The sequence below is a fragment of the Pristiophorus japonicus genome, chromosome 3 (assembly GCF_044704955.1).
Source record: "Pristiophorus japonicus isolate sPriJap1 chromosome 3, sPriJap1.hap1, whole genome shotgun sequence".
Taxonomy (NCBI): domain Eukaryota; kingdom Metazoa; phylum Chordata; class Chondrichthyes; family Pristiophoridae; genus Pristiophorus; species Pristiophorus japonicus.
Window position 1 is genome coordinate 87,576,421 of NC_091979.1, and position 28,000 is coordinate 87,604,420.

The window sequence follows — 28,000 nt, forward strand, 5'->3', positions numbered from 1 at the left end:
CAACTTTAAAAGAAGCTGGATTAGAAAGATTAGTTGAGAAACTCCAAGGGCAGATACAGTGACTGCAATTCTCAATGAAAAGATAAAGAGAGAGCAAAAGGCCAGAAAAAGAGATCCAGAAGATTTGAGAACGACAAAGATGATGAAAGATTGATGAGAATGAGCCACCTTGGGCAAAGAAAAGCAGAGAGGTAAAGACAGTAGAAGACGACCTTGGACAATGTTGAGCTTGGAATTCTAAGTTCGAATCTGACACCATATATCGTTTGCAATGTACTCCTTACTGTGTTTGATCAAGTTCAGGCATACACCATGTCTTTGAGCAGTAGACCTACAGAAAAATAAACGCATTTACTCTAGTTTCCCCTGGGTAGAGGTGTAACCTTCATCTATCCTTTCGATCTCGACTCTACAAAAGAAAAGCTCAAGACCTTTAGAGGTCATTTCCTACGAACACTGTCATTGCTGATTCATTATGGCATGGTAAGTGTTATTGTTAACAAGACCCCTAGAAATGAGAGAGTTCCTTTTTTTAAAAAAAACTTGAGATGCCAACTTGTTTACCATTTAGGATGTAACTAATTATCCCAAGCTCCACTGTCCCACTTCCTATCTCAAGATTGTCTTGGCTATCTTGTTTCACAATGTGATCACAAAAATAAGTTAACAGGCACGAATCTCACAACCTGTACTTTCAGCAGATGCTAAACAGCACAGTCAGCTAAATTGTTTCCTGACACATTAAACCCCAAAGCATCCTGGGAATGAACAACTTGAACCATTTCATTATTTATAGCTACAATAAAAATCTACAAGCTGTCTATGTAAAAAGAAACCAAAAACTTCAATCATACGAAATTAAACCAAATCCTAATCCTACGTATATTTCAGAGTAGCAAAAGTATAACTGCAGAACAGACAAGATGGGTGTCTGAGATAATTTAAATAATCTAACACTTAAATACAGTTACAATTTGGTGGATAAGTATTAGCCTGGGAGCCGAAAATAAGAACCTCATAACGTGGTGCGAATATTGTTGTTTGATAGAAACTTCATGGTACATTTCCCACCATGATGAGAATGAGATCAAACATCACACCCTTCTTCACTGTCTTCAAATAGTTGTCATGACATTCCATAGTGTGTGCTGGAAATAATTTATTCTAGGAATATTTACCTATTTACCCACTCCCTATTATTCCAACATTGAGGGATTTACCTCATATTGACTTAATTCAGTTTAAATTAATATTCTGTAAATTTGTTTTTTAAAAATGATGTATGCCAGTAATTCTGTGGGGTCTGTGTTGGTCATCTAAGTCCAATTCTGGTTCACACAATACTATTTTAAGTCTAGTGGCTAAAATCCACACCTTGGTGCTGCGTTGTGGAACATCAGAAAATATCTAAATGAAAGTTACTGTGCAAAATATTTCAATGACCGAAAGAGAATAGAAGATTAAGTCATTAAAAGGCTAATTATACAATACAGTAGCACTGGTATCCAAGATTTCACCAGTTCACATGATAATTATGGATGCGCCTACTTGAGTTCATCCAGCCTGAGATACCCTAGCACCACACTCTCTGCCATTGTAGCATCCAATTGACTCGAGTTTTTTCTTCAATCTGGAAATTTACTCCATGTGTTGATCACTCTTTTGTGTGAAAAAGAATCTCCTGATAGCCGTTCTAAAGTTACGTGTTACTAGTTTGAAGACCTGTTTCCTAGTTGTATTAGCACAGTTTAATTTATAATAATCCAGGTTAATTTTTTACTATACTTTTAATGGTCTTATACCTGTGTAAGATCACCACTCTGAAGCTGCCTTTCATTTGTTAGTGGTGAATGCTATGTTTTAGTCATCCTCAATACGACGGACTGCCTATGATGATGATTGAGATAAAATACTGAGAATCTTTGAAACCATACTAGTTTAGTTTAATCCTATAAATTTGGACATTACTCTGGGTGTTGCTTTTAACAGGTACTATTTGTACTTTACTGATAATTAATGAGTTCCACGTAGTGCTGATTTTGCCCGACTTTATCACAGCATGAAGTGTCTACTTGATATTGGAATGCTGAATTTGTGAATTAGTGTGGTTCCAACTTGTTAATGTCAGCATAACTGATATTTAAATCCAGTTTTCACAACATTCCAATGCTCTCACTTCGTACATGTACTTTCAGAATGTTCAGTGGTACTGGCACAGCAGTTATTGAATGGTTTGTTTTAGTCACAGCAGATCACTAACAGAAATGAGAGAATGCTTCCATCTGAGAACCGAATAATCGAGATTTTCCACTCTGGCACGATGGCCATTAGAAATGTAATGGAACAGAACTTCTATCCGCCCAACAAACTTGGCACTAACCATGGCAAATTATCCTGCGTTTGGGATCTTGTCACGGGGAGCAGGTAATCTGATACCAGTTGCAATATCTGACTCCTGCAGCAGCTTAAAGGGGCAGGCACCACTTGCAGTATAAAACATTTTGCTATCTTGGGAAAACTGACCAAAATGTTACAATCACCATGTCTTCTGGGTTTGCCTTGTATTGATTCAACTCACTGCTGTGGCCCATCACAGTGTTTGATGCATTACGTATCACGTAACACAGGTGGATAACTATTCAACTGGCATTCCTAGCTTCCAGCTTGCCAGGGAAATATTAGAAATCATGATGTGTGATGTTACTCCATCATTATTGGCTCATTGGAATCTGTTCAGCTGTATTTGGGCAATTTCTACTGGTATCCATCAGTCTGGAACAAAATACATTTGGCACAGAAATGGGTGGAAATCCAGTTTAATTTTTGATGCCCTCTTGCCTTATAAACTGACACTTAATGGGTGTAAAGTGGCAGGAACAACCTGCCCAATGGGGATTGGAGTTGGTGTACCTCTTGCAATACAGTTGGCTCGGAAATATTAGGAGAAAGAAGCAGAGGGCAACCAATTAGGTTAGGTGACACAGTGCAGTTAACATTTCCCCAATACCCCTGTTGAACTACACTATGCAGACGATGCTTGCCTCCAAGCCATCATCCAACACCTTCACCAAGGCGTATGAGAGCATATGCCTTATGCTAAACATCCATATGACAAAGGTTCTCTACCAACCTGATCCCGCCACACAGCACTGCCCCCCGATTATCAAAATCCATGACGAAGCCTTGGATAATGTGGACCATACCTCAGGAGCCTACTGTTGGCAAGAGCAGTCATTGACGATGAGGTCCAACACCGCCTTCAGTGTGCCAGCGCAGCCTTCGGTCGCCTGAGGAAGAGAGTATTTGAAGACCAGGACCTCAAATCCAGCACCAAGCTCATGGACGACAGGGTAGTAATAATATCCTTCTTCCTATATGGCTCAGAGAAGTGGACTATATACAGCAGACACCTCAAAGCGCTGGCGAAGTACCACCAGCACTGCCTCCGCAAGATCCTGCAAATCCATTGGCAGAACAGATGAACCAATGTCAGTGTTCTCGCTGAGGCCAGCATCGAAGCACTGACCACACTCGATCAGCTCCGTTGGGCGAGTCACATCATCCGCATGCCAGACATAAGACTTGCAAAGCAAGCGCTTTATACGGAGCTTCGACACGGCAAGCAAGCCCCAGGTGGGCAGAGGAAACGTTTAAAGGACACCCTCAAAGCCTCCTTGACACAGTGCAACATCCCCACCTGGGAATCCCTGGCCCAAGACCGCCCAAAGTGGAGGAAGAGCATCCGGGAAGGCGCCGAGCACCTTGGGTCCCATCGCTGAGAACAAGCAGAAACCAAGTGTAGACAGCGGAAGGAGCGTATGTCAACCCATTTCTTGAACCACTGTCTGCCTCACCTGTAACAGAGATTGTTGGTCCCACATTGGACTCTTCAATCACCTGAGAACTCATTCTAAGAGTGGAAGCGAGTCATCCTCGACTCCGAGGGACTGTCTATGATGATGATAATGATGACTGCCAGGGCAAAGCTCATTGCGAATGACAGAGGAGCACTGCATTGGGAGCCACAGCTAAGTTAGGAGGCTGTGATCAAATCCTGCCATCTGCTGAATGAAGATCTGCAGACACGATTTAACATCAGTACAGCAACGCTCTAAACGTGATCTGTTTCGGTAAGCAATGGTAATCTGTGTAATGTCAACCAAATTGCAGTATATAAATTATTCACTGAGTTTTCCGACTGTTTTAGAAGTGCCAGGACAGACAGACGGCTGTCCGTGTCCTAACTCGCTCCAAGTCCTGCTCACCCATCACCGTTGTGCTTGCTCACCTACATTGGCTTCCGGTTAAGCACGCTTCGATTTCAAAATTCTCATATCTGTTGAACCTCTATTATCCAGGACTCCCTTATCTGGCACCACCCCTTGTCCAACACCATTCCTGGCCACCGGGTGGTGCATGCGTAGAACGAGTCAGGTCAAAATCCTTCCTTCCCCGGTCTCAGAACATGCATTTAAAAAAAAAAATTCATACAGGGTACTCACCAATATAATCTTTCTCCCCGATGTTGGGGTTATCGGCTGCCTCCACCTCATCGCCCTGCTGGAACTCCTGCAGCCACAGTCCTTGGGCCGGCTGCTCCTCCGCTCAGCGTTCCCTCCGGGGGGTCGGGCTGGCGGGCCGCAACCTCGGGCCCGCCATCCCGCCGACATTTGGGAGCCTGATGGCCTGCCGACACTAGGAGGATCCGCTCGGGCCATGCCAACTCTTTGGGGCCTGCTCGGGCTGCAGACCTCCCCACCCCAAGCCCCTTGACCTCAAGCCATCTCTCTTTCCACACCCGGGCTGATGACCTCCCCATATCCAGCAAAATCTCCCGTCCGGCACAGGCCAGATCCCGAGGGTGCTGGATAAAAGAGGTTCAAACCTGTATTTATTTTCAACTCCCTCCATGGCCTCACCCCTCCCTATCTCAGTAATCTCCTCCAGCCCCACAACTCCGAGATGTCTGCACTCTTCTAATCTGCCCTCCTGAGCATACTTGATTGTAATCACTCAACTGTTGGCGGCCGTGCCTTCTGTTGCCTCGGCCCCAAGCTCTGGAACTCCCTGCCTAAACCTCTCCGCCTCGCTACCTCTCTTTCCACCTCCAAGATGCTTCTTAAAACATACCTTTTTGACCAAGCTTTTGGTTACCTGCGCTAATTTCTACTTATGCGGCTTGGTGTCAAATTTCTATTGCATAATACTCCAGTGAAGCGCCTTGAGATGTTTCACGTTAAAGGCGCTATATAAATACAAGTTGTTGTTGTATACACTGTTGCTGAGTGATGCATAATGCATGAAGAACTTTAAAGGGCATTCAATTATCCGACATGCAAATTTCTGTGTAAATTGGGTTAGATGCTACAAAACTGTTTGTTTTGCAAAAACGCAAACCACGATTTAATGGGCAGTCAAAAGCCCTTTAACAGCCGCTGGTGCTCAAAAAAACCACCCTGTAACCTTGGCATTTCCCAGCATAGTACACTGAGAGGTAAGGTGCCACACAAGAGGTTATTAAACCAAATTAGAGCTCATGGGATTGGGGGTAATATACTAGCATAGATTGAGGATTGGTTAACGGACAGAAAACAAAGAGTAGGAATAAACGGGTAATTTTCATGTTGGCAGGCTGGAACTAGTAGGGTATCGCAAGGATCGGTGCTTGGGCCTCAACTATTCACAATATATAGGTTGAGTATCCTCTACTCATTGGAATTCAGAAGAATGAGAGGTGATCTTATCGAAATGTATAAAGATTATGATAACAAAGTGGATTCAGAGAGGATGTTTCCATTGATGGGGGAGACTAGAACTAGAGGGCATGATCTTAGTTTTAAATGGGCGGCCCCTTATTCTAAGATGAGAAATTTCCTCAGAGGGTTGGAAATCTGTGGAATTCACTGCCTCAGAGAGCTGTGGAAGCTGGGACATTGAATAAATTTAAGACAGAAATAGACAGTTTCTTAAACAATAAGGGGTTATGGGGAGCGGGCAGGGGAGTGGAGTCCATGATCAGATCAGCCATGATCTTATTGAATGTCAGAGCAGGCTCAATGGGCCGTATGGCCTACTCCTGCTCCTATTTCTTATGCTCTTATATGAATGATTTAGATGAGGGAAAATGTATTATCCTAAAATTCGGGACCGAGGCCATCCGGATTCCAGACTTTCAATTTGTTCCCGATGTCACAAATTCAGAAACATCCGAGAACAGGTTCGGGCATTTCCGGATTTCGGAACGTTAGAAAGGGGGGTGGGAGGGATTCCCGCCTAGGAGCTGTTCAGGCCGTCCGGCCCCACTGAGGATGTCATCTGGCAGGCCCCACCAAGGAGGTCGTCGTCGGGCGGGGTCCCACCAAGGAGGTGGTTGTCGGGTGGGCGGAGGCCCCAAGGTTAAGGGCAGCGGCGGTGAGGTGAGTGGCGGCAAGGCTAGGCCCGAAGTCGGGCAGTGGCGGGACCCCGAGGTCGGCAGGGTCGTCTGGTCTGTATTCTGGAACATTTTACGGATTCCGGATGACCCTGCCACAGATCGTCCCGGAGTCTGGATCCCGGAATACTCCAGATTCCGGAACTCTGGATTCTCGACGCTGCACCTGAATATCCAAGTTTGCTGATGATACAAAGCTAGGTGGGAATGTAAGTTGTGAGGAGGATGCAAAGAGGCTTCAGGCGGATATAGATGGGCAAGAACATGGCAAATGGAATATAATGTGGCGATTTGTGAAGTTATCTACCTTGGTCGGAAAAATAGAAAAGCAGAGTATTTGGTGACAGTTTGGGAAATGTTGGTGTTCAGAGGGACCTGGGTGTCCTTGTACACAAATCACTGAAAGTTAACATGCAGGTACAGCAAGCAATTAATAAGAAAGCAAATGGTATGTTGGCCTTTATTCCAAGAGGATTTGAGTATAAGGGTAAAGATGTCTTTACTGCAATTATATAGGGCCCTGGTGAGACAGCACCTGGACTATTGTGTACAGTTTTGGTTTTGTTACCTAAGGAAGGATATACTTGCCATAGAGGGAGTGCAAGAAGGTTCACCAAACTGATTCCTGGGATGGGGGGATTGTCCTATGAGGAGAGAATTCTCTCGAGTTTAGAAGAATGAGAGGTGATCTCATTGAAACATACAAAAATTCTTACAGGGCTTGACAGGGTAGCTGCAGGAGGATGTTTCTCCTGGCTGGGGAGTCTGGAACCAGGGTCACAGTTCAGAATAAGGGGTTGGCCATTTAGGTCTGAGATGAGGAGAAATGTCTTCACTGAAGGTTGTGAATCTTTGGAATTCTCACCCCAGAGGGTTGTGGAAGTTCAGTTATTAGGGTATATTCAAAACCATGATCGATAGATTTTTGGATATTAAAGTAATCAAGGGATATGGGGATCGTGCAGGCAAGTGGAGTTGACGTAAAAGATCAGCCATTATCTCATTGAATGGTGGAGCAGGCTCGAGGAGCCTAATGGTCTGCTCCTGCTCTTATTTCTTATGTCGAATGTTGGGATGCAACATGGTCTATGCGGCATATTGGATGCTTAAAAGGTCTTGGAATCACTTTGCTAAGTTAATTTACAAGGATTCATTTACTGTCTGTAGAAGCTTTCTGAGTTTATGATGTACATACAAATCAGCCATGATATTGAATGGCGGAGAAGGCTCGAGGGGCCGTATGGCCTACTCCTGTTCCAATTTGTTATGTTCTCTGTTCTTCTACAGATTTCTAAGATTTGCATAGGAATCTGTATTGCCCTTTAGAATTCTGTGTTGTATGTTTCGCCATTCATGTAAATCATTGCTTCTCCTCAGCACCTGGTGAGTGGACAGTCGAACTTGTATTGCAGATTAGAGCCTGGAGCAATACTCATGGGGAGGTAAAGTTATTTTCTAATGAGCAACTTGATAAGTGTGTTAAAATTAAAGCCGTGAAATTCTGATGGAGCCATTGTACCACTGGGGGAGCAATGGGCCGTGGCCAAATTGACAACAACAACTAGTATTTATATAGCGTCTTTTAACATAGTGAAACGTGCCGGGGCACTGAGGGAATGATCAGCCATGATCTTATTGAATGGCGATGCAGGCTCGAAGGGCTGAATGGCCTACTCCTGCACCTATTTTCTATGTTTCTATGCCAAGGCGCTTTACAGGAGTATTATAAGATTTTAAAAATTGACACTGAGCCACATAAGGACAAATTAGGGCAGGTGATCAAAAGCTTGGTCAAAAAGATAGGTTTTAAGGAGCGTTTTGAAGGAGAATAGAGGTGCGGAGAGGCTTATGGAAGGAATTCTAGAACTTGGGGCCAAGGCAACAGAAGGTACAGCCACCAATGATTGAGCGATTATAATCGTGGATCTTGAGGACAGAATTAGAGGAGCGCAGACATCTTTGCGGGAGGTGGGGACGGTTGTGAGGCTGGAGGAGATTAGAGATGGAGAGGGGTGAGGCCATGGAGGGATTTGAAAACAAGGATGAGAATTTTCAAATCGAGGCGTTGCTTAACGGGAAGCCAATGTAGGTCAGCGAGGATGGGTGAGTGCGACTTGGTGCGAGTTCAGACACAGGCAGCCGATTTATCAATCACCTCTAGTTTATATAGGGTAGAATGTGAGAGACCAGCCAGGAGTGCTTTGGAATAGTCAATTCTAGAGGTCACAAAAGCATGGATGAGGGCTTCAGCAGCAGATGAGATGAGGCAAGGCAGAGACGGGCAATGTTACGGAGGTGGAAATAGGCAGTCTTAGTTATGCTGCGGATATGTGGTCGAAAGCTCATTGCAGGGTCAAATATGACACCAGGATTGCGAGCAGTCTGGTTCAGCCTCAGATAGAAATTGGGAAGAGGGTTGGAGTCAGTGGCTAGGGAACGGAGTTTGTTGCGTGGACCAATAACTATGGCTTCGGTCTTCCCAATATTCAATTGAAGAAAATTTCTGCTCATCCAGAACTGGGTATCAGACAAGCAGTCTGGCAATTTAGAGACTGTGGAGGGATCGACAGAAATGGTAGTAAGGTAGAGCTGCGTGTCATTAGCGTACATGTGGAAACTGATGCAGTATAGATCCTTGGGGTCACCAGAGGTAACAATACGGTGGCGGGAAGAGAAGCTGTTGTGGGGGGATTCTCTGACTACGATTAGATAGATAAGAATGGAACCAGGCATGTGCAGTCCCACCCAACTGGACGACGGTGGAGAGGCGTTGGAGAAGGACAGAGTGGTCAACCTGTGTCAAAGGCTACAGACAAATCAAGAAGGATGAGGAGGGATAGTTTTCCTTTGTCACAATTACAAAGGATGTAATTTGTGACTTTGAGAGCTGTTTCGGTACTCCGGCAGGTGGGGAAACTGGATTGAAGGGATTCGAACACGGAATTGCGGGAATGATGGGCATGGATTTGGGAATCTGCAACATGTTCAAGGACTTTGGAGAGGAAAGGGAGGTTGGAGATAGCGGTAGTTTGCAAGGACAGAGGGATCGAGGGTTGTTTTTTTGAGGAGAGGAGTGACAACTGCAGATTTGAGGGAGAGGGGGGCAGTACCTTAGGAGAGAGCACCATTGGCAAACATGGGAGCCAGAAAAGGAAGTTGGGTGGTCAACAGTTTGGTGGGATTAGGGTCAAGGGAGCAGGAAATGGGTCTCATGGACAAGGTGAGCTCGGAAAGGTCATGAGGGGAGAAACTGGAGGAAGATGTGAGGTCAGGGCTTGGGCAAGAGGGATCCTTAGAGGAAGTTTGGGGAAAGAAGGGAAGAAGAGTAGGCGGCCAAACAGATGGTCTCAATCTTAGTGACAAAGAAGTCCATGAGTTCCTCATACTTATTGTTGTTGAGGGTGGGGTCTGGGAAGAGGGGTTTAAAAAGACGGTTAGCAGTGATAAATAGAAGCTGGGGTTTATCTTTACATTCCAGAATGATTCCAGATAATGGGAAAGATGTTCTTATTGGCATTTACCTTTTTAGCCAGCAATACTGCAGTAATATAAAAGGACAACAAAACTAAGAGATTTTTGAAAATAGAAAATTAGAATAATTGTCAGATTTTTATATTATTGGAATTGCATTGTGGATAGACAAATATAAAATAATTCTGGTAGCATTTTAATGCATTACAGTACTTTTATTTCAAATTATGCCTTTGAATTTCTGATGACTGACAACAGTTTACTTTTTATGTAATGACAGTCTCTGAAGTAAAATGTTTGAGGAGGAAAATACAAGACTATGAGGAGAGAACAGGTCAGATGGATTTGTTTGGAATTGCTCTATCAATGAACCGGCACAGACATGATGGACAAAATGGTCTCCTTCTCTATTAAGATGGTTTAATGTAAAAAATGTATATACAGACATAGAGCCAGGCACAATTAAACTTTGTTGAGTAATAATATACTTTTGTAAAAAAAAACAATGCCCAGTCAGCAGCATTTGTCCACAGACTTTGAGGGATTTTGCACTGGAACTTGCAATTATTAGAAAGCCACAACAATGTGGTGCTCTCTACAGGGTATCTGGGATCTGTGTGAACAGGGCAAGCAATGATTTGCGTCCTTAACCAATCAGATTGAACAATCCTTATTGAGACAGTCTAAACCAGGAAATGCAAGTTAGAATAGTTAATTCAATTTAAAATCATATCCAGAAAGCAAAATAAAGAGAAGGAAGCAAATATGGGATAAGAGATAAAAGAGACAATGAAAAAGTAAAAAAAACATTTTAACTGTTTAAATTTTTAAAATCTCAAACAATAATTAAAATCTGAAGGAATGAGACTCAACATTGTAAATGTTAATTTTGGCATTAATTAAAACTTACCACGCCAATAAAAATTCACTCATTCTTGAATGAACAAGCACTAACTATTTCTGGTGTGTTTTGTGGGTATCGAGTGGCGATGTACTGCAACTTCATGCTCTTTCGTGTATTTAAATACTGAGTCCCGCAGCAATGTTTCTGGAGGAGCAAGGCAATTCGGACAGCAACTTCCTGATTTCCGCATTTAACTGCGCATGTGCGTTCACTGGAATTGCTGTCTGATTTTATACTTTACTGATGGTAAGTGCTGATAGCCTCACCGTTATTTTTACCACAAAATCTGGACCTATAAGACAGGAAAATTAGCAGGTCACTAATGCATTCTGCAAGGTGTAATTTTTGCTGCTCTACACTTTTGAAGCTCCGACTGGGAGATTCCTGAAATTCCCGAATTTTTCTTGTTAAGGCACTGACTCTTACAGGAGCAAAGCTCCACAGGTACATCAACCCACTGGTACAGGTTCGACCTCCCAAATCCGGAGTTCCAAACCCCGGAATGTTCCGAAATCCAGACATCGCGCTGATCCGTGAAGGAGTCGTCCGAAATCTGGAAAATGTTCTGAATTCCGGACTTTTTTTTTTAAACGCCGATGGCGGTATTTTTTTGGAATTTTGCTCCAAAAATACCACTCATCACTCTTTTTTTTAAAAAGGCCCAGCGGTAAAAATCAGTGGAAACCGCGTTCGGTCCTCGCCAACTTTGCTCCAAGGCCAATTACCACTGCGAATCGAGTCTTGAGAGGAGGGAAAACACACACACATTGCTAAAAACAAAAAATAAAAAATCACAAAACATTCACTATTGAATCGCTGAAAAAGAATTAAAAAATAAAAACTTTAACTTAACTTGTTTTTTTTTCAGGTCTTCATACTTGCCGCTGTCCCAATGGCTGCAACGCAGGTTTTTCCCAGGCAGTTTTTTTTCTACCTAACTACAGGTCACCACTGAGCCAAATAGTTTTTTTTCGGAACTGTAAATAAACCCCCCGCCCACAGATACGCACAAACACGTTCCCCAAAATAAATTGCAAAAAATTAAAATTCACAAACCATTCACGACACTTAATCGCTGCAAAATATTTTTAAAAATAAAATCTTTAACTTCCCTTTTTTTGCAGGTCTTCATACTTACCACTGTCCTCGGGGCTGCAAAGCAGGTTTTGCTCGGGTGTTTTTTTCTGCCCAAAATACGGCCGGCCAAAGGGTTTCAAAATCTGGAAATGCCCGGACGTTTCCGGATTCGGGACGTAGGAAATTAAAGCCAGTCAGTCCTGTTCATAAATTGGCCCCTTGCAGAATGAGTTACTGAATAATGATCAGAATTGGTTGCGTCAAAAACAGTCTTGCACCTAATGAAGAAATCTCCTTGATTTATTTATTTCATATTTGATAAGTGTGTTTTAAAATTGGCTTCAGTTAGCTGCATCATTTTTTAAAAAAAAGTCCTTTTGTCTGAGTTAAGAACAATGGCCAGATTTTTCCTCCCTTTCATTGAGTCAGCTAGCCCTCTTTGTTGGTGCCACAGTCTGTATCAGAACAAAGTTTGCTTCGTGGCTGGGCAAGTTCTCTTCGAAACTCTATTCTGCACAAGTCTATAGTTTTATGAAAGTAAATGTATTCTTCGGTATGAGAGGAAGGTAATTAATGTCTACTCATTAACACCTGTGGTATGAAGGGCATCTTTTGGCATAAAAGCACTGCTCTAGCTGTTCACAAGTGAACTCAACTGAAGATGAAGTTGAACTTATTGAAGTTGACCCAGGAATTGAGTCACCCACATAAATCACTCCATGGAGAAATTTACAAAAATCTATTTTTTCCTCCTACCTTACAGACTATATAGGGCTAGAATTTCACCGACTTTGCGACCGGGTTTTTGACCCCCCGTGGCGAAAACCCGATCGGCGGGTTCTTTGGGCACCTTTTTGCAGCAGCGCTTCCACGTACTACTGGGGAGAGGTGTGCCAACGTGCAACACCGCGGATTGAGTTATCGTCATACTTTCGGCACTCCACCACACCCAGAATACTGACGGGTCAAACCTGTCAGTGCAGCCCTGCCAGCAGCGGAAAGTATGAAGACCTGCAAAAAAGGCAAGTTAAAATTTTTATTTTAAAATTCTTTTTCAGCGATTTAGTAGGTAAAGATTTTGTGTTTTTTTTTTCCCCCTCCTCGTAGCGCTACCAGCCTTGAACTAAAGTTGCTGAAACTTGCGGTTTGCACCATGAATCCTCGTGCAAAGCTGACTTTACCGAGATGTAAAGGCCGAAATTTAGGCCTAAAAACAGTAGTGCAGCGGAAACGGTAATTTTGGCCTGAAACTACGGTTTTCACCGGCGACAGAAAATCTAGCCCAGAAACTCTTTCCAGAAACAGTATTTGTATTCCTTGTCATCTAATTTTATTTCTATTTTCTAAGCAGTTGTACCATCAGCAACTTGCCTCTTACTTTTTCTGTGTATTTTCTTTCTTATAAATAAATATATTGGCTTTAGTATGAATGGAAAAATCTGACATTGTGGTATTTAGAATAAACTAAAGAACTTCAGATTCCATGCGATCTTCACCGCTGTATTCTGTAATTAAGCGGTAATTATCATTCCCATGCTATACTATACCAATTACAGAATGCCTAAGGATATGAGTTTCTGTTCATACGAACTCTTTCTGTTTATGGAAATTAGTTTTCTGATGTAAGCACAGGTTAAAAGTGTTGGAAAAATGCCTGAAAATTAACAGTGGAAATACTGTTTTTTATTTTTCCTCCTAAGTCTGCTGCTTTGACAGTTGTAGTACCTCTTCATTGTCTATACTGAGACCAGTTAATTTGGCACAGATGAAGAATTGCATTTGGGGAACTTTTGGCTATATGTTTCAGTGCTAACCACTGCACTAGCCATATATTTTTTATATATTAGTTCCTGGGATGTGGCCGTCGCTGCAAAGGCCAGCATTTATTGCCCATCCCTAATTGCCCTTCAGAAGGTGGGGGTGAGCCACCTTCTTGAACCACTGGAGGCTATGTGGTGAAGGTACTCCCACAGTGCTGTCTGGGAGTGAGTTCCAGGATTTTGACCCAGCGACTATGAAGCAACGGCGATATATTTCCAAGTCAGGATGGTGTGGAACTTGGTGGTGTTCCCATGTGCCTGCTGCCCTTGTCCTTCTAGGTGGTAACGTTCATGGGTTTGGGAGGGGCTGTCGAAGAAGCCTTGGTGAGTTGCTGCAGTGCAGCCACGGTGTGCCGGTGGTGGAAAGAGAGAATATTTAAGGTGGTGGATGAGATTCCGATCAAGGAATTTTGTTGGAGCTCATAGCCTTTGCTGTATCCAGTACGCTCATCTTTTTTTTGGTATCATGTGGAATGAATCGAATTGGCTGAAGACTGGCTTCTGTGGCGGTGGGAACCTCAGGAGGAGGCCGAGATGATTCATCCACTCAGTACCTCTGGCTAAAGGTGATTGCAAACGCTTCAGCTTTGTCTTTTGCACTTGCGTGCTGGGCTGGCCCATCATTAAGGATGGGGGTGTTCATGGAACCTCCTCCTGTTGTATAATTGTCCACCATCATTCGTGACTGGATATGGCAGGACTGTAGAGCTTTTATCTGATCCGTTGATTGTGGGATCGCTTAGCTCGGTCGATTGCATGCTGCAACCACTGTTTAGCATGTATGTAGTCCTGTGTTACAGCTTTTACCAGGCTGGCATTTCATTTTTACACCTGGTGCTGCTCCTGACGTGCACTTCGACACTCCTCATTGAACCAGGGTTAGTCGCCTGGCTTGATGGTAATGGTCGAGCAAGAGATATGCCAGGCCATGAGATTACAGGTTGTTGTGGAATACAATTCTGCTGCTGCTGATGGTCCACAGCGTTTCATGGATGCCCAAGTTTTAGCTGCTAGATCTGTTAATTTATCCCATTTAGCACGGTGGTACACAACACAATGGAGAGTGTCCTCAGTGTGAAGACCTGACTTCAATTTCACAAGGATTCTGTGGTGATCACTCCTACCAAAACTATCACGGACAGATGCATCTGCGACAGGTGGGGAACGAGATTAAGTAGGTTTTTCCCCTTGTGTTGGTTCTCTTAACACTTGACATAGGCCCAGTATGGCAGCTGTGTCCCTCAAGACTTGGCCAGCTCAGTCAGTAGTGGTTCTGTCGAGCCACTCTTGGTGATGGTCATTGCAATCCCCCACCCAGAAGTACATTCTGTGTCATTGCTCTTCAGTGCTTCTTCCAATTGCTGTTCAACATAGAGGATTATTGTAGTGTTTAGTTGGCTCAAGGGCCGCATGGCCTATTCCTGCTCCTAATTCATATGTTCTTATGTGTTCCTGGTGGAGGGCACATGCTCCAAGGAAGATTCAAGGTAGAAATATCATGCGACAGATCTTCATAAATGCTGGAACTGGATATCTCCATACTTTACAACTTGGTGCTCAAAATCTTTGGGAGACTTTCCAATACATCACATTGACGTATACTGGTGTGCCTCAAGCATTTTTCTTTTCATGGCTGGGCACTGGAGGTCCACATCACTCTCCCGCTCAGTAAAGCTAGGAGAGGATATCTTCTCCAGTGGGTTGTCTTCTGAGCTATCCCCGCCAGCAACGCCTGCTGTTGTCCACTTGTGTTGCGTATTTCATCAGATGCAAGCTTCTCTAACTTACTATCAACACCAACCCCAAACCCCCCCCCCCTCCCCCCGGCAAAGATGTTAGTCTCTGTTCTCTGTTCTGATGCTTGGTAGGGGTGAAGCTTCTGACGGTGCTGTCTCAGGAGAGGTGCCCTCTTCAGGAGCATCTTGAAGAAGTTGGTGCTTCTGAGAAGTCCCAGAGGAAAGGGACAAGAGTTAGGATGGCAATGAGAGGCTGGACAGTTGCACTTGAAGGGCTTGACCCTACTGGTTGAGGTTTTATAGTTGGCTGAAGATGCAGTTGCTGGTGGTATAGGAAGGGGTACAAGTAATAAGTGATCACCCTGCTCAGAGATGCCACCATCCTCGCGGGAAAAAAAGTGGAGCTGAGTCCATGATCAGATCAGCCATGATCTTATTAAATGGCGGATCAGGCTCGAGGGGCCAGGTGGCCTACTCTTGCTCCTATTTCTTATGTTCTTATTTGCGATGCTGTTTGTTAGTGCTGTGGCACTTGTGTCAGCCAGTGGCTCAGTGGGTAGTACTTTCATCTGAGTCACAAGGTTGTGGGTTCAAGTCCCACTCCAGAGACTTGAGCACATAATCTCACTGCAGTACTGAGCGAGGGCTGCACTGTCAGAGGTGACGTCTTTCGGGTGAGACCTTAAACCGAGGCCCTGTATCCTATCGTCGGTGGCTGTGTAAAAAAAAAAGACAATGGTAGTGTCCTGGCCAATATTTTTCCCTCCACCGTCATCACTAAAACAGATTATCTGGTCCTTTGTTTGTGGGACCTTGCTGTGTGCAATTTTGCTGCCACGTTTCCTACATTGCAACTGTGACTACACTTCAAAAGTACTTCATTGGCTGTAAAGTGATTTGGGACACCCTTAGGAGCTATATAAAGGCAAGTTTTTTCTTTGAAGTTCTTCCTTCTTTTTTCTAGAGCCTCCTGCTTCACCTGGGTGAGGGCCATGATGATGGATGCTTCTCCCCTTGCCTTATTTCTTTCCCTGGTGTTGTGTGCTGTCATCTCTTGCAGAGAGAGTTGTGAGCTGTGACTGAGAAGGCAGGTGCACATGCATGGAACTTCTGCATGTAGAATATAAGTTGAGAGGGTGAAGTAAGTTGCCTGTGTGTGAATTCAGGAATGAATCATGAGAGAAGGTGCCAGTTCAGCAACTTGCACCAGGTGAGAAGAGCATGCTGTTTGTGCAAGGAGTGAAGGCAGCAAGAGGCTGGTGAAGTGATGTTGGGGGTGAGCATGAATGCTGGTATCGTGTGATTGGTAGTGAGGAATGTGATGCAGGGGTGGTCATAACTCTCGGAATGCTGAAGGTGGGAGGAGAGGGACTATGGCCAGGTGCAATATAAGAGATGGGGAAAGGAGGAGGTGAACACCTCTTAGCTGATCATGTGATGTCACTGAATCTCTCCTTGCACTGGATCCAGGTCCTTGGGGTGATGATCCTTGTTGTGTATGCAATAACTCAATAGATTGAATATTGTAACCACCGAACAGGTACAAACCTGGCTCTACTTTGAGGGCCCAAAGTGATTATATTACAAGATGGCTGGCCTTTTATACCTGGGCCGCACACACGTGCGCACAGCCCAATGACCTCCGACAGTGGCGCCACCTGGTGGCTAGTAAACCCAAGCATACATGCCTGACACTCCTGCAACTCACTTCCTCTGCCATCTTGAACCAAGCTTTCTTTGAGAGACTCTCGGGCATTTTCTTCCCACTTTTGTGGGTGAGCACATTCCCTCTGGACCTGACTGCTGTCAGCATTACTTCCAGGGAGGCATCTGAAAACATTGGAGCAATTTAGCCATTCCTTCCAGCCATCTTCAACATGCAGTATGATAATTAAAGATGAAAACCGTGTTAAAATTCAGTGACTGCAACCTCTCAAACAGGTACATTCACTCTTTAAATATGCTGCCTCAGGGCACACGCCGGAAATAACAGAAAAGGTGAGCGGGCATCCTGCTGCTCATTATTATGAGGCTTAGGATGTTAATATCGACCTGGCCTCGAGCCGATGACGACTTTGAGGAGCAGCGCCCCCGCTCCCACCCCCTCTTTACAATGATCCTGCTCTTGGTTAAAATTGACCCCTAAATTCCATCTATAGTATGCAGATAAATAGTTTTAATCATTTTATGCTAGCTTTATTTGTAAACACTATGGGCTAGAAATTCCACAAAATCCACCACCGTCGGATTGCCACCCAAAAAAAACGCTAAGATTATTAAATTAACGCCAGCTAAAAATTGGTGAAAAAAAGGAAACATTTCCGCCCGGCAGGAAAAATGTTACATGCGGATTCTCGGCAGTAGACGTGATCCTGGGCAAATTGTGCGGTACTTAATCAAAATTCAGTCCGAGGCTGCGGGTTGGGCCTAGGGAGTGGGGAGAAAACACACACTATTCTTCCAAAAAATAAAAAGTTAGAAAACATTCTTAGGATCCTTTTCCACTTAATTGCTGTAAAATAATTTTTTTTAAACTTTAGCTTACTTTCTTTGCAGGGCTTCATACCTATCGCCCTGCTCCGGCTGGTTTCCCGTGATTTTTTTTTTCTATTCAGCTACAGGTTACTGCTGAGACCAAACTTGGGCGGTCGCGTTTTTTTCGGCTGTGCACACCAGCGGTCCATTCCCCAGCGGTATTTCAAGACTGCCGGTGGAACACTTTGTAGAAATTCCCGCCAGGTGGTTTTCCGCCGAAAACGAAGAATACCGCAAAGAAACCGGGTGGAAATGGTGCTGAAATTCTAGCCCTATGTGTATATTTTTCCATTAACTGTCTACAGCCCTTAAAGAAAAAGCCTTTCCAGCAATTGGTGTTGGAATAGAGCTGATTATCAGTGACCTTTAATTGGTTGAGGCGAAATAACCACATGTTTCTGAAGTATACAGTGCATGTCAGGAGGTCTGGCTAAAAGGAAATATGCTGTCGGCTTAACGTGATGTCACGGTTAGGGAGGAGCTGTAAGATAGGTCAGCTGAGTATGTTGAAAAAGAAATCATTTCCTCTTAGCCACTCAACAGCAAGAAAACTTCGAAAAGGTTTAACAAAAGAAGCACTGGTTGAGAAGTGAGCTGCACAAAGGTAAACCTTTGTATTACTTAGTCTTTTTTTTAAAAAGCCTAATAAATAATAGTTCGATGCTTACTGCTCAACATATCTTGTACAGATTTTTTTTAAACATCAAAACCAAATGACACCAGTGTGCATGTTCTACATCTTAAAGTTGAACTGGTCAGTTTTTTTTAAACAGGCGTAGATATATTGGCTATCATAGCTTGGGCAAACACAAAGTACAGTATACTGTTTAGGACGTTGCAGAAATCACACTGTAAAAACAGCAACTCAGACTTCCCCTATGTGCAAACTGTTTGCCTGGATAAAGTTTTTAATGAGAGTCTGAACTGTGCATGTGAATGTTTCTTTCAGCCGCCTTCAATGTGCTACAGCATGATTAGGGTGGGTGAGGGATTTATGAAATGGGTGAGAAATGATGTGACAGTCAAACGTTTTTATTTTATTGCAAAATGAAGCATAGATAACGGCCACAAAAAGCGGTTATTTATAAACTTTTTAAGGTTGTTGATGGACTGAAAATAGTTTGTTTTTTTAAGAATATTGCTGTTGCCTTTTTAAACTGTTAGCTTTGGACAGACCCACCCTTCATTTATCACTTGGCGATGTGCAAATTGACGAATCATTTAGGATTGCTGTGCTGTATTTATCTCAACCTCAATAGTCAACATTAAACCATTTCTAAATTTAAATGGAATAATAATTTGTTCACCGCTAAGGGAATCAAGTTAGTTCCTAGTTGCAATCTTTTAAAACAAGCAGCTCTTTTTCTCAGAATATTTTGGGCATGACAGTTTTTATTTAGCGATGTATTTGCATTATCAGCTTGCCTTTTTCCCCAGAGTCTGTTGGACTTTACTGACGGTTTAGCTGTGAGACTTGCTGGTCCCTGCTGACAGCGTAGTTTGTTTTTGTGCTTTTGTTCCACAGGTAAGTATGGTGAGGATTCATAGAGCAAGTTTGTAAAAGGAAAAACAAACTGGTTTTCTGAATCCGTGGATGTCTAGGGATAAGCTGTGCCAGCTGGGAAGGAAGAGGAGAAATATAATTTTGCAGCTAATTAAATTATAGATAAGATAAAAGGAAAGATGCGGGATAGACATACAGAAACATAATTAAAATTCTTCCCTTCACATTTCTGTTGCGACCAGATGGTACACCTGTCGGGTGTTTATTCACTCAGACATGAAGTGTATATTACACCATATGTGTGGTCTCTCCCAGGGACTGCGTTATCTGTCAATTGTTTTATAACCTGAGAGTAATGCTAATTACATGGTGTAATCTTCAGTCACCGAGATCATCGTTTCATTAGCCTTTAAAAAAAATAATTTATATGTTTTATATTTCATTACTAAACCCTATTGATATGCAACTGACCTGAACATTGCACAGTAAGTGAAAGTTAATCAACTTGTGTTGTTGAAGCATGCAGTCCACAGCCGAAAAATTCAGTTGTGTAGCGCCAGTTGTTTGGGCATTACGGATGCCATTCTGAGTCGAAAATGGTGTCCGGGCAGTACATGCATAATTCTGGTGCGGGCCATGCCGGATGCATTTTGGTGAAGGTGGTAGTGTCGGTGCTGAGACCATGCGCCAGAAGTACGTATAGGCAGATTGTGATGACAGTCAGCGTGCTGATTTTATGCCTGCGCTGTCATTTTTCTCTTTCACACTAGAAGTAATGCCCTGTGTTAACCTCGCACAGCTGAACATGGGTTCAGCATCTGCAAGGACCTACCAATGATATTTAAAGGGATCAGCAACCACTCTTGGGTTAGTTGCTGATTCATTTAATTTGGCTCTGTGTACATTTGTGTAAGTGTTTGCAGCTTTCTAGAGTTGTTTAAAGTTGGTGAGGTGATGGGGAGTGGTGCTGCAAGTGGATAAAACCTTGTTTCTGACTGAGTTCTGGTCAGACCACTTTCTCCCAGTCATGGGTGCTCTAGTTGTCATCAGATATGGAACAGAGGCAGCAAAGAAGAGGACAAGATGCTCTCAGAGGAAGGAGGAGGGGGAGAAGGGCTCTCAGCAAGAGGCATTACCCACCTAGGGTCTTCGAAGAGCAATTCTCTTACCTCAGCTTGAGCCAGGAGCAGTTTGTGAGGCATCTGCGCTTTAGGAAGGAGGTGCTCACAGAACTCTGCCACCTCTTGCAGCCTCACTCCAGGGCAAGGACTGCACTACCAATGGCCAAGAAGATGACCATGACCCTGAATTTCTTCACGTCGGGATCGTTCCAGGCTGGAACAGGCGACATCTGTAACATCTCCCAGTTCGCTATCTGCTGCTCCATAAGAGAGGTGATAGATGCTCTTTATGCCAGGAGATGGGACTTTATTGTCTTTTCTCTGACCAGAGAGAAACAGGCGGAGTGTGCACGTGGCTTTGCCAGGATAGCGGGCTTCCACATCGTGCAAGACTCCATCGACTGCCGCACGAGGCTTTGCGGCCACCATATCTAAATATTGAGATGTACAACAATCACAAAGATTACCTGACGTTGAATGTGCAGTTCTTGTGCGACCATGCTCCGCATATCATGCTGGTGAATGCTCAGTATTCTGACAGCTTTTATTTTGCGCTAGTCTGCTGTTTCCTCAGTCTTTGAGCCACCAAGACATAGCAGAAGCTTACTGGTCAACAAGGGCTATCCGCTAACCACGTGGGCAGGATGCGTACATTAAAAGCGATGCTGCTACACAGAATCTGATAGAGCAGACCAATGGCATCCTTAGACAAAGCTTCCGCTGCCTGGACTGCTCTGGAGGAGTCCTGCAATACTCACCAGAATGCATCTTAAGATTCGTCAAGATCTGCTGCATGCTCCACAACTTCGCCATCATGGGGGAGCAGCCTTTGCCATAGGGCGATCAGCGGAGGAGGAGGAGGTGGTGGAAGAGCAGAGGCGGAAGAGGAGAAGGCAACCCAGACAGCCCCCTTCTGCCCATACTGTCCGTGATTGACTCATCCGACTGTGGTGCGAGTGAATGCAACCCCAGTTCCCCAATGAACAATAGTCCCACACCTTAGCTTCCCTCTGTTACTGACTATTACAGTGCCTCTTGGCCATAATGAGGAAATAAAAAACACCATAAAAGAAGCACTCCAATCCATCTCCAATATATCCTAACTAAGTCTACTAATCACTATTATGCATTCTTCTCGTACCTTGGGTGGGGGGTGGGGGGGGGGGGGAGGGGAGAGGAGGAGGAGGAGGAGGAGGAGGAGGAGGAGTGCAGAAGGGGGTTAAAATTACCCCCATTATCTCCTTTAAATATTTAAACTCCACATTATAAGAAGCATTTATGAAGTGCTGTATTCACTGACATTTTTGATTAATTTATGCAACATGCTGGACACTTACACCCACTGAAAAGATTGGTGAGTTTATGTATGTTTCTCTCGAATAGAGCCAGCTAATTTTAAGAAACTTGAGTTTGTCGACAAGATGCAATTTGCATCTTAAAAAATCTTAACTGCTAGTAAGATTTTATAGAAAATGATTTACAAATGTTGGTGGCATTGTATGACTGCGTATAAACATTTTTTCCTGTCCTCTTTCAAAATTTATGTTTTTTCATGAATTCAGTGACTAATATTTGCCAAATGGACTCTGGAGTGTTTTTTATTTAAACAGTGTAACCTATTGGTAATCATTCGCAGCAGTAACTAGTTGCATTTTTTTTCATATGCCAATTCTCCTCTTTCCTGGAGGTGATGGCTCCTTACTGGGTTCATCATAGGCAGTCCCTCGGAATCGAGGAGGACTTGCTTCCACTCTTAACATGAGTCTTAGATGGCTGGACAGTCCAAAAAGAGAACAACAGACTCTCACAGGTGGGGCAGATAGTCGTTGAGGGTAGGGATGGGTGGGACTGATTTGCTGCATGCTCTTTCCGCTGCCTGCGTTTATTTTCTGCATGCTCTCGGTGACGAGACTCGAGATGCTCAGTGTCCTCCCGGATGCACTTCCTCCACTTAGGGCGGTCTTTGGCCAGGGACTCCCAGGTATCAGTGGGGATGTTACTGGGTTACATGTCTATTAGTCCCACTCGGGTACATTTCCAAGTAGCCTTATTTAAATGTAAACCTTGACGTTGAGTGTCAGCAAGCAATTTGACCAGAGGTAGCATCACAACCAAGCATAATCTAGTCTTCACCAGAGGTCCACACATATGCACTTCCAGCAGAGGGGTTGCTTGAACCATGTCTGAATTTCACTACCCTAAGTCAGGGACACAAGCTAATTTTAGCACCCCTACTGCTGGCTCAACTAAGATTAGCTGAATCGGCATAGACCAGGGCTTGAATCTGGGACCTATCTGGTCTGCAATACTCAGGTGATCACGAAATAAAATCACCGATCCATTAAGGGAGCCTAACCAGTTACACTAAAGTTGTTTTTGCCTCGCAAACAACTTCACAGCTGTATTATATTACTGCTGTTAATTCAAAGTCTTCCCGCTCACCCCCCAAAAATTCAAATAATACAGTAATTTGAATTAAGTAATTTAAATAAAAGTGCATGAGGAGCTTTTTCCACAGTTTTTGAGTTGAGAGCTGCCTGAAATGATTGAGCTGCTTTCCTTTCCTTTTCTCTCTTCCGAGGAAATTACTTGCCTTCATTTTGTGCTGAATCAGCTAAAGCCATCATGAGCTAGCTGTTTGTGATATTTTAGGTGCTTGATGCCAAATACAACAACAGTTTACATATATTTGGCACTCGAGGATGGGGGCGTAGGGCTTGGAGAAAGAGAAATGGGGGAATAGTGGTCGGGAAACAGTTGGAAAGTGGGAGTCTCTGGAATGGGGGTCGGGGCGTGGGGGGGGGCACCAAAGAGAGGGAAACTGGGGTTGAGTGGGCGAGGAGTGAGGACTAAGGAATGGGGTGGACTTGTGTGGTTGTGGATCTCAGTATTTCCTGCAGAGCTCGGAGCAACCTGGTCAGTAGGAATGGTGCCGAGGGAGGAGCTTCAAGTGAAGGGGTGAAGCCAGCACGGATTTGTTAAAGGCAAATCGTGTTTAACCAACTTGATCAAAAATCTCGATGAGGTAACGGAGAGGGTTGACGAGGGTAATGCGGTTGACGCAGTGTATATGGATTTCCAAAAGGTGTTCGACATAATTGACTTGCCAGCAAAGTTGAAGCCCATGGAGTAAAAGAGACTGTGGCAGCATAGATATGAAATTTGCTAAGTGACAGGAAATGGAGAGTAGTGGTGAACGGTTGTTTTTCCAGAGTGGAGGAAGGTATACAATGGTGTTCCCCAGGGTCAGTTCCAGGACCATTGCTTTTCATGATGTAAACTAATGACTTGGATGAGGATGTGCAGGGCACAACTTCCAAATTTGCAGATGATGGAAAACTCGGAAGTATAGTGAACAATAAGGAGGAGAGTGATAGACATCATGAAGACATGTACAGGCTGGTGAAATAGGCGGACATGTGGCGGATGAAATTTAACGCAGAAAAGTGGAAAATGTTACATTTTGGTAGAAAGAATGAGGAGAGTACATATAAACTAAATGGTACAATTCTAAAGGAGGTGCACGAACAGCAACCTGAAGGTATATGTGCACAAATTGTTGAAGGTGGCAGGGCAGGTTAATAAAGCAGTTAAAAAGGCTTGCGGGATCCTGGGCTTCATAAGTAGAGGTACAGAGTACAAAAGTGTGGAAATTATGACGAACCTGCATAAAACACTGGTTCGGCCCCAATTCTGGGCACCACACTTCAAGAAGGATGTGAAGGCCTTAAGATACAGAAAAGATTTACGAGAATGATTCCATTAATGAGGGACTTCAGTTGCATTGATAGACTGGAGAAGCTGGGGTTGTCCTCCTCGGAGCAGAGAAGATTGCGAGGAGATTTGATAGAAGTGTTCAAAATCATGGGTCTGGACAGGGCAGATAGAGAGAAACTGTGTCCATTGACCGAAGGGTCAAGAACCAGCGGACACAGATTTAAGGTGATTGGCAAATGAACCAAAGGCGATGTAAGAAAACACTTTTTTACACTGCAAGTGGTTGGGATCTGGAATATACTGCCTGAAAGGGTGGTGGAGGCAGACTCGATCGTATCTTTCAAAAGGGAGTTGGATGAATATCTGAAGGAACAAACTTTGCATGGCTGCGGGGAAAGGGCAGGGGAATGGGACGAGCTGAGAGTTGGCACGGGCTCGACAGGCCAAAGGGCTGCCTTCTGTGCTGTAACCATTCTATGAATGAAACCTGAAACCTGGGGACTTTACTATGGGTAAATCGGGAAAGATTGTTTACATTGGTGGATGAATAAGGAACAAAGATACAGGGACTTAGCTTTCTCACTGCATATTAGTAGCAGCCTTAGTTGCCTTGATTTTACATTGCAAGCTCAACCTTCACCATTCATGCAGGGCTGGGAAAGGAGGGGAGCAGTGCGAGTTGCAGCCCTGTTCCCTTGGCTGCTCTATGGCTACAGCAAACCCCACAAACAACCCCGTGCCAGACACCACCTGTCGCTACTGTTGGCTCCTCCCTCAGAATCTTGCAGAGTTTGGAGCAGGAGTCCGAGCTTCAATCAACAGCAAGTGAATGGCTGAACAATGAGATATGAGGGGGGGGTGACCGGCTAACCTGGTGGCGAGAATTATTTTTCTAAACTATTTTTGAGTTAATGAATTTGTAATAATTTTTTTAAGAGAATATCACTCTTCTATTTTTCCTTTGTTTTTAAATGTTTGGAGCGATAGAGAGATGGATTGAATTTTTTTTCAAAATGTGTTGAATGGATTTGGTTTTTATCTCATCAATCCTGCATGGCCAGCTTAAAAAGTGAGATTCACCTTGGTTCTGGGTTGTTTTGGTAGGTCCAGGTGTAAATTGATTTTTGGAATAGGTGATAAAAATCTAGAACCCATAGTACAGCATTGACCACACTCAATCAGCTCCGATGAACGGGCCACATCCTCCGCATGCCTGACACTAGACTCCCAAAACAAGCGCTCTGCTCAGAGCTCCGACGCGGCAAGCAAGTCCAAGGTGGGCAGAGGAAATGCTTCAAGGACATTCTCAAAACCTCCTTGGAAAAAGTGCAACATACCCACCATCACCTGGGAATCCCTGACCCAAGAACGCTCAAAGTGGAGGGGAGGCATCCGGGAATGCGCCGAACACATCGAATCTCTTCGCCGGGAGCAAGCGAAGGAGCGCACGACAACCCAAGCACGCCACCCACCCGTCCCTCCAACCACCATCTGCCCCACCTGTGTCTCGCGTTGAACTTATCAGTCACCTGAGAACTCCTATTAGTGTGGAAGCAAGTCATCCTCGTATGTCAGAGTAGCAACGCACCACACTCTAAGGCCCTTCACGTTTTTTGTTTGATCTGGAGGAGTAAGAAAAAGTGAATTTGTAAAGTGTACAAGTAAAGGGATTTCACAATTGTCATAATTTGATTGTAGTCATTGCTAGCATTTGAAAGCTTCTGATTAAGGGAAGTCTGCTTTGAAGTGAGAAAAACTTCAACTCGTGTGAAAAGTGTTGCATATTGGGGTTATTTAGAATGAATTATGTGACATTAAATTGATAAACCTTGTATAATGAAGGAGTTTTCAGTTTTGTTTTATTTTAATATTTACTCATGCTGGCTCAGCCTAAAAGGGTGAAATTCATGAATGTAAAAATCTGTTGTAGAAAGCTGTTGAGCTTGTATATTATGTTCTTTTGTCACGTGATTTTTCAACACGTCAATTAATAGTTTATGCTGCTGAAATTATTCAGCATTTGTATGAGATTTATATACTGTTTATATGTCTACGAGACATTTAGTAAGCAGCTGCTGTTATTAATGGTTGCACTACTTTCATGTACCAGCTACTTTGCTGTGACAGCAAATTGATTTCGGAAGAAATGAATTGCATTTCATTGGTGCATGTACGCAAATGATTTTTGGTCTAAATATGTGCCCAATTCCGACTAAATATGAAAATACTTCCCTGTCTGTAAGGTGTTAAATTATAATTACTGTGCTGCTGATTCACCCTCACCTGCTATTATGGGTATCTGTACATACCGAAGCAGTTGTATTCTCTATCTGGTGATGCAGACAGAGAGACTTGGATTTATATAGCGCCTTTCATGACCACCAGACGTCTCAAAGCACTTTACAGCCAATGAAGTACTTTTGGAGTGTCGTCACTGTTGTGATGTAGGAAACGCATACAGTAGCTGATCTAGGAATAAAAACAGGGCAGAGGGAGGAAGGAAGAGCCTTGTTTAGATCAAAGAAGATATTGATACTATCTGGAAGAAATGTACCTGAGTTCATTCCAAGAAGAGACAACTTTTCTTGCATTGCAGTGCAGGGTACTTCAGAATTGCAATGTATATAAAGGGTTCTCGGGAGCGGGCAGGGAATTGGAGCTGAGTCCATGATCAGATCAGCCATGATCTTATTAAATGGCGGAACAGGCTCAAGGGGCCAGGTGACCTACTCCTGCTCCTATTTTTTATGTACTCATTCCATTCTCTGATGAACTTTCTTATTGGAAAATTGGCCTAGTATAAATATAATTCAAGTTTTACTCTTTCAAGATTAATAGCTTCAATGCTGATATAACCAAGGGTTTATGGTAATTATTCATCATAACAGGGATATAATTAGCTTTAATCCTTTTTTTTAATCATTTGGATAAAAATAATAGTTTTGCGAGTATTTTCTAACCCAGTCGGAAAGCTTGTCTCCTTCCAGATTAATTGGAGCGATAAATGCACTCGTGAATTTGTCACTGTGTCGCGCTGGCTGGCGATGGAGTCGGACTTTAGGTGAATGGAGCAGACAGCTGCAACTGTTTAGCCACTGGAATTCTAAATACTGACTCTGGTTGGTCAACTAAGTGTAGCGCACCCTTATTTGAACCACTCAGAGATGTTGTCGAATTGGGCATTAATTGAGTTTTATTTCCCACTTTATAACACTTCTTGACTGGGAGGAAGTTCGCTTTCAACATGCTCGTGCCCATGCTGTATTTGACACTGTGATGCCAATTGGCTTGTTTTGCAGTGGAGCAGAAAAATGATTAATTTATTGATTTTTGAAATGTTACCAATTTTGTGTGATTTGCTTTTCTTTTTCCAGTAAAATTCTATAAAATTAATATGTATTGCTAATTTGAATTTATTCCTGTATTGCTAGAGGTAGAAGAAGTGGCTTTAAATAAAACTTCTTACAAAAATATGCTTAATTATTTTTTGGGGTTTAGAATTCTGTACTTCTGTTTCATGAAATTAATTAAGACTGAATTTTATTTTGCCTTGCCGAGACATGAAAAAATCAGTGTTGTACTCATTTTCCTTACATATATTTAGCAGCGTTGCGTGAGAATTTAGCACAATCTTCTACAGAGTGAGAAACCCTCCCATTTTGAATTTAATAAAGCTTCCCTGTGG

General features: G+C 43.5%; 1 protein-coding gene across 4 annotated transcripts in view; it reads left to right on the top strand.

The window, feature by feature from the left end:
* The window catches only part of cobll1b (cordon-bleu WH2 repeat protein-like 1b), a 274,387-nt gene that overhangs the window by 147,942 nt on the left and 98,445 nt on the right, over positions 1–28,000 (top strand). The window contains exon 1 of one of the 4 annotated variants that reach the window (XM_070875531.1): positions 18,490–18,577. The exons of the other annotated variants lie outside the window; for them this stretch is intronic. The gene's annotated coding sequence lies outside the window, so the exon portion shown is untranslated. Of the gene's footprint in view, positions 1–18,489; positions 18,578–28,000 lie in introns of those variants that run through there. 4 annotated transcript variants of the gene reach the window in all.